Source organism: Nuphar pumila, chromosome 8 (genome assembly GCF_984573655.1).
Source record: "Nuphar pumila chromosome 8, dmNupPumi1.hap1.1, whole genome shotgun sequence".
NCBI classification, from domain to species: Eukaryota; Viridiplantae; Streptophyta; class Magnoliopsida; order Nymphaeales; family Nymphaeaceae; genus Nuphar; species Nuphar pumila.
In genome coordinates, this window is record NC_143256.1 from 5,234 (window position 1) to 18,247 (window position 13,014).

General features: G+C 35.6%; 1 long non-coding RNA gene across 2 annotated transcripts in view; it reads left to right on the top strand.

Annotated features, from left to right (window-relative positions):
• The first annotated feature begins 1,907 nt into the window (after positions 1-1,907).
• Positions 1,908-13,014, top strand: part of LOC149829407 (uncharacterized) — a 31,300-nt gene continuing 20,193 nt past the window's right edge. For both annotated transcript variants that reach the window (XR_016433552.1, XR_016433553.1), the window contains exons 1-2: positions 1,908-2,270; positions 8,211-8,442. This is a non-coding gene — a long non-coding RNA (uncharacterized LOC149829407). The remainder of the gene's footprint in view (positions 2,271-8,210; positions 8,443-13,014) is intronic.

Below are 13,014 nucleotides of genomic sequence, written 5' to 3' on the forward strand. Positions count from 1 at the left end.
CCCTAAACCCTAAACCCTAAACCCTAAACCCTAAACCCTAAACCCTAAACCCTAAACCCTAAACCCTAAACCCTAAACCCTAAACCCTAAACCCTAAACCCTAAACCCTAAACCCTAAACCCTAAACCCTAAACCCTAAACCCTAAACCCTAAACCCTAAACCCTAAACCCTAAACCCTAAACCCTAAACCCTAAACCCTAAACCCTAAACCCTAAACCCTAAACCCTAAACCCTAAACCCTAAACCCTAAACCCTAAACCCTAAACCCTAAACCCTAAACCCTAAACCCTAAACCCTAAACCCTAAACCCTAAACCCTAAACCCTAAACCCTAAACCCTAAACCCTAAACCCTAAACCCTAAACCCTAAACCCTAAACCCTAAACCCTAAACCCTAAACCCTAAACCCTAAACCCTAAACCCTAAACCCTAAACCCTAAACCCTAAACCCTAAACCCTAAACCCTAAACCCTAAACCCTAAACCCTAAACCCTAAACCCTAAACCCTAAACCCTAAACCCTAAACCCTAAACCCTAAACCCTAAACCCTAAACCCTAAACCCTAAACCCTAAACCCTAAACCCTAAACCCTAAACCCTAAACCCTAAACCCTAAACCCTAAACCCTAAACCCTAAACCCTAAACCCTAAACCCTAAACCCTAAACCCTAAACCCTAAACCCTAAACCCTAAACCCTAAACCCTAAACCCTAAACCCTAAACCCTAAACCCTAAACCCTAAACCCTAAACCCTAAACCCTAAACCCTAAACCCTAAACCCTAAACCCTAAAAACCCTAAACCCTAAACCCTAAAAACCCTAAACCCTAAACCCTAAACCCTAAACCCTAAACCCTAAACCCTAAACCCTAAACCCTAAACCCTAAACCCTAAACCCTAAACCCTAAACCCTAAACCCTAAAACCCTAAACCCTAAACCCTAAAAACTCTAATGTATTAATTCGAAATAATCCGAACTCAAGCATGAATTGGTATATTCAAGACCTCTATGTATATTTTATTAATCAGGAAAGATCCGAACTTAGGCATGATTTTTTCTTTTGTGACTTTGAATTTCATTTGAATCAATTTAGTAATATGAACCACTGTGAGATCCGACCCGTTTTACCTATGCCTGGGCCGACCCATTTACTAGCCTGTAACGGCACGGGAGGTCCATCAAGCTCAAGCCGAAGCCCGCCCCGGCCCATTCATAAATGGGCTGGGCTAGGCCCGGGTCTAAACGGGACACAAGCTGAACTCTTTGTCCGGTACCCGCCCAATTGGCTTAATTAAAATCATAATTAACTCATATTAAAATTTGATCTTTTTTTTAATTCCATTTGAATGTTTCAATAGGCAAGAAGATATTTCGCACCATATTAAGTTCAATTTCATTTTCATAAAAGAAATTTTTTATCTTAGCTCCATTTGAATCTATTTTTTTAATTTCATATATATAATTTTGATTCAACATATACCATTGTTGATTTCATCATACCAAAACAAGCCTACTTAAATGCACATCATAAATAATTATACCATGACAAAAAATATGAACAAAAAATATCTGACCGTACATTTTTGAGAAAAAAATCTATGAAAAAAGAAGAAGAAGAAGAAAAAGAAAAAAGAAAAAAGAAAAAAGAAAAAAGAAAAAAGAAAAAAGGAAACTAGATAAACTTAAAACTTAAAATACTTTTTACTAAATTATTGGTTTACCTTTATACACGCCGCCCCGAAAGAAGCCCGTGACCCGGACCCGGCCCCACCCGGCCCATATATATATATATACCGGGCCGGGTTAGGCCCGTTTTTTTTCGAGTATAAGAGAAAAACTAAGGCCCATACCTGGCCCAATACGGGCCGAGTACTCGAAAGCACGGCCCAAATCTCTCTCTATCTCTTTGAACACCGATCGATGGAGAAGAGGCGGGGGACGTCCAAAGGTTCCAATCACCTCTCTTGTATCATTACGATGGTGATGGCGGAAGGCCGAGGTCGGACAAGTGCGGCAGATGGCGAAGGCGTCGAGTCGGTGTTCGATCAAGCTCCGGCAGAGGTCGATGACGGCTCCCGAGGTGGAATGCGCATGCGGCACCCGGTCGAGGATCCCGGCGGTTAATGGATGGCGGAAGAAGACGATCTCAATGAGCATGGGCAAAACCACCCCGAGTTTCGGCGATGACTTGTGTTGAGAGCGACAGCGGGAGGTGCGTAGCGGCGGATCAAGGCGAGCTCACTTGGCTCTGATGCGACGATCTTCCGACAGGTATTAGGGTTTTCTCCCGAGAATTTGGGGTTCTCGTGTTATTTCCTTTCCTTTTTTGGTTCTTCTCTCGTCTGAAATTGATCACAGTGGTTTTTAGATGCGAGGTTTTGGATTCTTTGTAAACGGGTTCTCATTATCTTTCTTCCGATCTTTGAGTTTCTTGAAGATGATCATTCTTTCGGATCTTTGGGGTTTCTTGTGTTGGACAGTCTGACCCGGGTCAGACTGTGGGTTACGGGTCCAACCCACAGTCTGACCCGGTTTGACACCTACTAGTGGGTCACGTAAGTGGCTATGTAACGGAGATAGTGGGTGGGAGTTAAGTGAATGGGGCTGATTCCCAACCGACTCTAATAAGAGCCGTTGGGAATAGCCCAATGTCTCTTAAGTATGTTTATAAATAAGGGCTATGTGAGCCCATTGTATGAATGTATTACATTAAGGAGTTGTCTCCTTAAGCTTATAAACATTGTACATTTATTGCACTTCTTTTGTGGTGCAAAGCTTATAAACATTGCATTTATTTTGTGTATTGAGTATTTGAAGTATCAAGTTATTTGAAAACTTGATTGTTTGCAAGGATTCTTCACAGGTAACACACATAACAAGGATGCATATGATTAAGAAATGACATGCTTATGATTGGGTTTATTTTTGCATGAGTGCACATGCATTTGGCACTTTGGCCTAGTGTCAGGAATAAAACATTGTTTTGGTTTTGGTTATGTGATGCATCGATGGCCTAAATAGCCGTGGGTTTGATTCCTTTTCATATATGTTTTGATTGCATCATTTAAACCACACAAGTTGGTATGACACACTATTACACTGTTCTAGTTGTCCTCATGGTTGATTGATTCTGGTGCCACGGTACACATTGCAAACTCTTTGCAAGCATTTCTGAACAAAAGGGAACCAATGAAGCATTAAAGAAGCATCTTCTCAGGAAATAAGATGCGTTCGCATGTCAAGAGCGTTGGGACCTGCAAAATTATGTTGGAGTCAGGATTTGTATTGGATTTGGTCGATACATTTTATGTTCCATCTTATAGTCGGAACCTAATTTCAATTTCAAAACTTGACAAGTTTGGTTTTGCTTTTAAATTTGAAAAATCTGAACTTATTGTTATGAAAAATTCAATGAATGTAGGTTCTGTATATATGTGTGATGATTTATATCGATTAAGAACCAAATTCCAAATTCCAAATTCAGGAATCTCACTCCATTGAGAGCACAATGATTGACAATAAACGTGGCCTAAAGGATGATCAATCCTATTTGCTTTGGCATCGAAGGTTAGGACATATCTCGAAAGAGACAGTCAAAGACTCGTGAAAGAGGGAATCCTTGGATCCCTTGATTTTACGAATATAGAGCCATGTGTTTATTGCATAAAGGCTAAGCAGTCTAACACATATAAAAAAGATGCCAAACGCAGCAATGAAAAATTAGAAATAGTGCATACGGATGTCTGCGGCCCTTTTTCACCATGTTATACGGGTGGAAAATATTTTGTCACCTTTATAGACGATTACTCACGGTATATGTATCTCTACTTATTATCTGAAAAATCAGAGGTCTTTCAGGTTTTTAAGGACTTCAAGAAAGAAGTAGAGAAACAAACCGGTGAAGTTATTAAGGTTGTCAGGTCTGATAGAGGTGGCGAATATTATGGTCGTTTCACTGAGATGGGATAAAAGGAAGGTCCATTAGCGCGGTTTCTAAAAGAGGAAGACATTGTACCTCAGTATACCATGCCTGGTAGTGCTTACCAGAATGGTGTAGCTGAAAGGAGAAACCGTACGCTTAAAGAAATGGTTCGAGTGATGTTGAATCACTAAAACCTCCCTTTGACCTTGTGGGGTGAAGCTCTTAGGACAACAGTGCATATTTTGAATAAGGTTCCTACGAAGGCTGTTCAAAAGACTCCTTACGAGTTATGGACAGGTAGAAAACCTTCTTTGTCATATATGCACATATGGGGATGTCCAACAAAAGCTAAATTGTATAACCCACATATAGAAACTTTTGATCCTAGGACAACTAGTGGTTTCTTTATTGGTTATCCAGAAAGATCGAAAGGCTTTAGGTTTTATTGTGTATCTCATACACCACAGATAGTGGAAACAGATAAAGCAAGATTTCTTGAAAATGGTTCTGTTGGGATAGATGCATCTCAAAATATTGATTTTGAGGAAATGCAGGATTCAGGTTCTACACCTGCTGAGGATAATGACCCGATTTTCTCTATCATTGTTCCTTCGAGTAATGTAAGAAAAAATCCAGTCAATGAACATCAATCCCAACTAGATCCGGTTGTTGATGAGGATATACAAGAACAACAGGATACATAGGCTCATTTTGAACCACCTGTAGCACCTGTATAGAGGTTCACCAGAATTAGGAAATCTGCTATCCATCCGGAATATGTGGTGTATTTACAAGAGTCAAATGATTTCATAGACATTGATGAAGATCCCTTCACATTTGCAGAAGCCATTGAAAGTGAAAGATCAACACATTGGATCAATTCTATGAAAGAAGAGCTTGACTCTATGGCAAAGAACCAAGTGTGGGATCTTGTACCTCGACCTGATGGAGTTAGACATGTTGGTTGTAAATGAGTTTATAAAACCAAAACAGACTCTAAAGGTCATGTGGAGAGGTACAAGGCTAGGCTTGTTGCAAAAGGTTTCACACAGATAGAGGACATTGATTATAATGAGACTTTTTCTCCTGTCTCAACTAAGGAATCATTGAGGATAATCATGGCCCTCGTAGCTCATTTTGATTTAGAGCTGCATCAGATGGATGCGAAAACTGCCTTCCTGAATGAGGATCTGGATAAGGAGGTATACATGCAACAACTTCTTGGTTTCAGTATAGATGACTCGAATAACTTAGTTTGCAAATTGAATAAGTCAATTTATGGACTTAAACATGCCTCCTGCCAGTGGTATAAGAAGTTCAATCAGGTAATTATGAACTTTGGATTCACTGAAAACATTGTTGATCCGTGTATTTACATTAAGACTAGTGGAAGTAAGTTCATAATTTTGGTTTTATATGTTGACGATATTCTTCTTGGAATTAATGATTTGAGTCTTTTACATGAAACAAAAGACTTTCTTTCCTCTCATTTCGATATGAAAGACATGAGTGAGGCCACTTATGTCCTTGGACTCGAGCTCCATCGTAACAGAACTAAGGGTGTCCTTGGCCTATCTCAGAAATCCTATATCCTTAAGGTTCTTAAAAGATATGGGATGAAGAATTGTTCTCCTAGTTCAACACCTATAGTGAAAGGGGATAAATTAAGCTTAAAGGACTGTCCTAAGGATGATATTGCGAAGGCTCAGATGGATGTTGTCCCATATGCCTCAGCAGTTGGGAGTTTACATTACGCGCAGACCTGCACTCGACCTGATATAGCATTTGCTGTGGGAATGCTTGGTAGATATCAGTCAAATCCAGACATTACGCACTGGAAGGCAGCGAAGAAGGTCATGTGCTATTTACAAGGAACGAAGGACTATATGTTGATCTACATGAAAGTTGACCACCTAGAGGTCGTTGGATACTCTGATGCGGACTTAGGAGGGTGTATTGACAGTAGAAAATCTACTACTGAATACATTTTCCTTCTAGCGGGTGGTGCTGTCGCATGGAGAAGCGAAAAGCAGTCTACCACTGCTGCTCATACCATGGAGGCAGAATTTATTGCTCTATACGAGACTTCGTCACAGGCCATTTGGATAAGAAACTTCATTATGAGTCTTGGTATAGTGGACTCTATTGAGAGACCACTAAAGATCTTTTGTGACAATGAAGTAGCCGTGTCCTTTTTTAATAACAACAAGAGCTCAACATCGTGTCGACACATGGAGTTAAAATATTTTGTTGTTAAAGAAATGACTGAGAATCATCTGGTATGTATTGATACAATTGGCACGAAGGAAATGACTGCGGATCCCCTTACTAAAGGGCTAGCACCGGGATTGTATTCCCAACATGTAAAGGGGATGGGTCTTTTTGATTCCTTCTGATGTATGACAATACATTATGTGATCACATTTGTGTTTATGTTTTGATTCTCTAAGGTTTTGTGTTATTGTTGATTTTGCATAAAGAATCTCTTATATGGGTTAGAGAGAATAGCAGAATAACAATATTAAAGGACCAATAGAATAGGTGAGAGACCAACCTATTCATAAAGGTAATTTCTTTACATGCCTAAGCACTTAAGGTGAATTGTAGTGTAGTAGAAGGAAATATGACATTTCATAAAGGGGTGTTCATATCCTTGACTCATACGATTCATCCTTGTGATAAAGGGTGGCATGTGAACCCACATAAATAATTAAATCGAGATAACGGTATACACCTCGATTTAGTACACTTTTGGTGTCAATGGGTCAAGTGGGAGAATGTTGGACATTTTGGGTTACGGGTCCAACCCACAGTCTGACCCGGTTTGACACCTACTAGTGGGTCACGTAAGTGGCTAAGTAATGAAGATAGTGGGTGGGAGTTACGTGAATGTGGAGAGACCACATTCACGTAACTGCCTAATCTCCCATTACAAATAAGGGGTTAGGAGCTACGAAGATGATGAGTGTTCGTAGCATTATCCTGCCAAAATTCTGCTCCGCATTCGGACGCTGCGGAAAGGGTCCTGCTCACCGTCGACCTAAAGCCTGGGCTCATTGTGGGCGTCGACCGGCTGAGGAGAACGCCGAAACTTCCTACACGAACTATGGCGAATTCAGGTACGCTCCCTGTCTATGTTGTTTTAGCAGGGTATTCGCCAACATCTTGAAGATTATCTTTCTTCCGATCTTTGGGATTTTTTGAGTGTTGTTCATCATTCGATCTTGGCGATTGTTTATAAACTCGGGAAGAATTTTTACCGTACATAAAATTTGTCTCGTTTCTGATGGTTTTAGGGATTTGGATTATCGATCATTTTATAATGTCATAGAATTGGGCGAAATAGAAACTCTTATGTTATCAATGTTATAGACTTTGGCTCTTTTTAGAAAGCATGTTGAAAATTGACTACTTGACTATTAGAAAGTTGCAGGAAGCAGAAGTTTTCACATGAAGCAAGTTTAGGTAGTCTTGGAGGGGTGACACGGATTGGAGGATGAAAGTCCAAATCTGAATCCAGAATTTGATGTTTCTGTTCTTGATTTGAATTAGATAAAATGTTTAGTTGGAAATTGATCCGTACGTAAACAGATCCTATGGGAGCGAGACTTTTAAGTTAGTTTCATACTTGCACCTGCCAATTGGGAACTAAGTATTTGTTTCATCCTTCAACTAGTCTAGTTTGTTAAAATGACACCAGATGAGACCAAGGGAGCGAGACTTTTAAGTTAATTTCATATTTGCATCTGCAAATTGGGAACAAAGTATTTGCTTCATCCTTCAACTAGTCTAGTTTGTTAAAATAGCACCAGGCGATACCAAGAAAAGATTACCAGATTTTTTTTTCCAATGCTATCGAAAGGAAACCCAGTCTTGACTCTTGAGCGGTAAAACCTCTTGGACAACCTTCCCAACCTCAAGAGATACACCATACTTGGCTTGCACAAGGAGTTGTCACCCATGAGAATCGAATTGCTACTGCCCGCCAAACAGCCACAAACCGCTCCCACTGCGCTAACCTCTTTGGGTATGAAGAGATGACCAGATTTAAATGTGATATTTGGATCCTAGCTAGCTCCATAAATATCTACTCAACTTATGTAGGCAATGACATTATTCTATATCTAGTCAGTTTCTGTAGTTGTATTGTTGAATACTTGCAATGCATTTGTAGGTCTTGAAAGTCATTGGGGTTGTTTATTCATCTTTTCGTTGATCAAGAGTATTTCACAGGTAATTGCATTTCAAGAATGAATCACACCCTAAACTGAGTGACCTTTTTCTTTCAGGCATGAACCGGAGGAATCTTTCTTGAATTGTTCATCCTAACAGTTCATTGAGTAAAGCAAACTGTGCCTGCGACACCCAAAAGTGCACGCATGCTGGTGGGAAACACAATGACCTTGATGATGTGGGCAAAGATGATATCATCATACATTCTTTGAGATTATTGGAAATTGGTCCTTTGGAGATTCTTTCAAGAAACAAACCATTGGATGAGCAATGGAACTACTTAAACAGGTTAGTAGGTATTGTTTAAGTTCACGTTTCTTGTGTTCACTGGTTATTGGTTTCATAATTGTGTTCAATACTATATAAGCTTGTCAAGTGGTTTAAGATTTACTCTTAGTTTGAGGTAATTAGTTTGCTCATTCTTATTGTCTAACTGCTATAGCTGTAAAAGTAGGCCAGTACTTTCAAAATGGTTACAGGTTGTTAGATGTGTTAACATGAATCGTAGAGTTTATACTTGTTACTACTTACATGAATATGGGTACCGACAGTACCTTCAAAATGGTTACAGGTTGTTAGATGCGTTAACATGAATCATAGAGTTTATACTTGTTACAACTTACATGCATATGGGTACCGACAAGAATCACATTTTGAAAGAGCTTATATTGATTTCGTGGATGCATTAAATTGCTAGGTTTCAAAAAGTGCACTGAACACCAAATAGTTTCCTACTAAATTCCAATTGGCTTTCTGATAAAATGTTGCATCCATTTCCCTCTAATCTGGTATTTCTTTCTGGTGGAAATATATCTAGCTAATATATTAGGTTTTACAATGAAGAAGGTGGATTAGCTAATATATATATATATATAGGATTCTTAGGAATGCCCGTCCAGTCGGCTGCCCGGCCATTTCGGTCGGCGGCCGGTGTTTTTTTTGGGGCGCTGACCACATAGATGTGGTCGAATGGCCCAAATCTGTGAATTTCAAAAAAAAAAAAATCGTTGAAATCCGATGTCGGGAACCCAAAATACGCCCCCCCCCTATTTTCGAAGGTGATAAAGTTGTTGAATTTCAATCTTTATAAAACTTGTTCTAGAGGTCCGTTTTCAGCGATTTTTTTTCCAGATCCATAGATTTGGATCTAATCTATCCATTCGTACCGTTGGATCTCAAAAAACCGGCCGGGCGGCTGGCGTCCAGCCCTTGGGCGGCAGAATCGAAGGCCTATATACTTCTCAGTCCTGTGTGTGTACATATATATACATCACTGTCACAGATATCAGCAATATTTTCAAAATATCACGTTAAAAATGGTAAAAACAGGTAAAGCAAAAAAGAAGAAGAAAAAGACAATATTTTCAAAATATCGCGTTTTTATCGTGTGTTATTATTGTGATATTTTCGGTGAATTAAAAAAAACCATTTTAATACATTTTGAACTTTTTTTGGTTTCTTTTAACATTTTAATAACTATTTAAATTTTTTATCAATGTTTTTGTAAGAAAATTTGTAGAAAACTCATACTTTTACAAAATTTCTATTATTATTTTTATATATTTTCTAATTTTTGAATCCCTGATATTTTCCTGAGATTTTTCCGAGAAAAACAAACTTTCCGAATAATACCCGAGAAAAACCTTGCCGATAAAAACCCAAGAACGATATTTGTAACAATGATATACATACACATATTTCTGAGTGTATTTTATGTGTGTGTGTATATATATATACATACAGGTATTTCTTAGTGTACAGTATATACAAGTACTTGCCTAGGCAATGCCTAGCGCTTTTAACAACACAGACTTTGACAGACTTTACAAAATTTTTGCAAATATTGTAAACTATTTTATAAATTTCACAAACTTTAAAAATGATGTTATAATTTTGCAAATTTGTTCAATTTTATAAAATTTGAAAAAGTTTTTATATATTTCACAAATTTTATAAATTTTGAAAAAGTTTTATGCATTTTTTTACAATTTTTTCCTTGAGTTATTTTGAACATTTTTAAACCATTATAAACTTTTGCAAATACTGCTTTTGACAAACATTATAAAATTTTAAAACTTTTGATTGATTTTGCAAATTGTATGCATTTCACAAGTTTGATAACTTTTGAAATCTTAAAAACATTTCAATTTTTGACAGATTTTTACTAATTTTACGCAATGTCTTATATTTTTGCTAGTTTCTTCTAAACTATTTCAAACTTTGGAAAAGTTACAACGTTCAAATTTCACAATTTTTAGAACTTCTGATCAATGTTACTAAGTTAACAAATTTCATGACTACTGACAAAGTTTTTATGTTTTACATGTTTTTACAAATTTTACAATTCTTTTGAGTTTTTGTAAACATTTCTTAGCTATTCAAACTTTTTGTAAACATTTTAAACTTTTTTCAAACTTTAGGAACAAATTACAAATTTGACAACTTTTGAAAAAAGTTACAACCCTAAAATGTTTAAATTTTTGCATACAACTCTTTACAAACTTTACAAATTTTGAATAACAAGTTTTGAAAATTTTACAAACTTTACATCATTTCACAAATTCTACAATTTTAAAACTTTGAAAAGAATTTGCAGATTCTATGAACTTCAGAAGTTTTGCAGCTTCTGATATTTCTTTTCATAATTTTTTTAAAGACTCCTTAGTGATCCCGGGCTCAGTGAGTCCTTATTTTCGTGATGAACTTTTGGCACCAGTCTTACATTTTGTCTTAAAAGATCAAATTAGTGTCTTTTTCCTTCGAAGAACTCCAAATTAGGGAAATCCAAAGAAGCCCCCTTAGTGGATTTGTTTGTCTTTTGTTGAATTTTTTTCACGGCTCTTCCAAAGAACAAGGTTTTTTTGAATAAGCCAATACTAAAAGGATGAAATTTGTATATTTGCATAAATTTTATATATTTTTTAACTTTTGGCAACTTTTATAAATTTTACAAGTTTTGACAAATTTTACTAATGTCACAAGTTTTTTATGACTTTTTTAGAGCTTTTGCAAACATTACAGCCTTTCATGTACTTTATAAATTTCATAACTTTTTTTGAAAATTACTTTAGTTTCATAAATTTTCTAATTTTTAAAAAAGGTTGGTTCACTAATTTTGGTAATATCTTTAAATTGTTCAAAGTTCAAAATTTTGGAACTTAGAGCTTTTGACAAATTTTATTGGTTCAACAAGTTCCCCAAATTTTACAATTATTTACAAATTTTCAAAATTTTACAATATTTCAAAAAATTTAGCAAAATTTGATCTATTTTGCAATGTTACAAACTTTTTGAGGTTTTATGAACATTTCTTAATTATTTGACAGTTTTGCAAATTCTACTACATATTACAACCAACTTTTGATAAAGTGTTTGAAATTTTATAAATTTCAGAAATTGTTTAACTTTTGACATTTTTTTGCAAATTTTACAAGTTTTTTGTGAGCTCTTTAGAGCTTGTGCAAACATTAAAACACATCACAAACTTTAAAAATTTCACAACTTTTTTCAGAAATTATACTAATTTAATATATTTTCCAATGAAATATTTTATTTCACTGTTTCTGATAAATTATTTGAAAAACTTTTGAGCACTATTTTGAAAATTTTCAAACTTTACAAACTTTCACAAATATAAATTTGTTTCCAAATTTTGACCAATTTTTACACGTTTTAAGAAATTTACAAATTTAATAAGTTCTTTGTGAGCTTTCTAAACATTTCTAGTTTTTTTGAAACCTTTGAAAATTTTACCTTTCACAAACGTTTACAGATTTTTTAAAACTTTTGATGAATTTTGCGAATTTGATGAATTTTATAAGTTTTACAACTTTTGATAACATTTAGAAATTCTGAAAACCTTTTAGGAAATTTTCAAAAACTCTTCACATAGTTTTGCAAGTTGTTGTGAACATGCATAAATTGTTTCTAACTTTTGCAAACTACCTACCTTTCACAAAGTTTATAAATTTTAAATCATTGAAGCAAATTTGCAAATTCTATGAATTTCACAAATTTTACAACTTTCAATTCAATATAAGTTTTAAATTTTTTTGGCTTTTGACAGTATTTAAAACCTTTACAAACTCCACTTATTTTAGAGCTTTTGGCAAATTTTATGATTATTTAGAAAATTTTCAAATTTTACGGTGTTTCAAAATTTTAGAGTAATTTTATAAATTTTGTAAATTTCGCATATATTTTTTAAGCATTTGGAAACAATTTTTAAACTATTTCAAAGTTTTGATGAGTTTTTCTTTTCAATTGTGAATTGTCATATACATTACAAAATTTTCTTCTATCATAATTTTATGGTTTTTGACAAATGTCACAATTATTTACAAAATTTTCAACTTCTGAATAAATTTTCAACTTCTGAATAAATTTTCAAACATTTTGAAACTTTTGCAAATTTTACAAATCACAAACTTTAACAAAAACTTTACGGATTTTAATACTTGATCATTTTTTTTCCGGAAGACTAAGCTGGTTCAAAAAAGTTGTTTCTTTAAGTTAAGTTGTTTCTTTGTACAGAACTTAAAGAATTTGTGGCTTACAACTTCTCTCTCTCTATTTTTGGGGAGAAAATAGTGAAGAAAGCAATTTTGTATTCCATTATCTGTAAATGATATCTTTCTGACTTTGCCCGTGGCTTGATCTACTTCCCGTTCTCTATTCAATAATAAATAAGTAAAGGTTTTAAATTGCCCGTGGCTTGATCTACTTCCCGTTCTCTACTTCCCGTTCTCTATTCCTTTCTTGGCAAATAGAAAATCCAACTAGAATTAGCCGAAAAGGCTCCTCAGTTCAATACATTTCCAGACTGGAAAGTACTCACTGAGAATCAGATTCAACCTATCC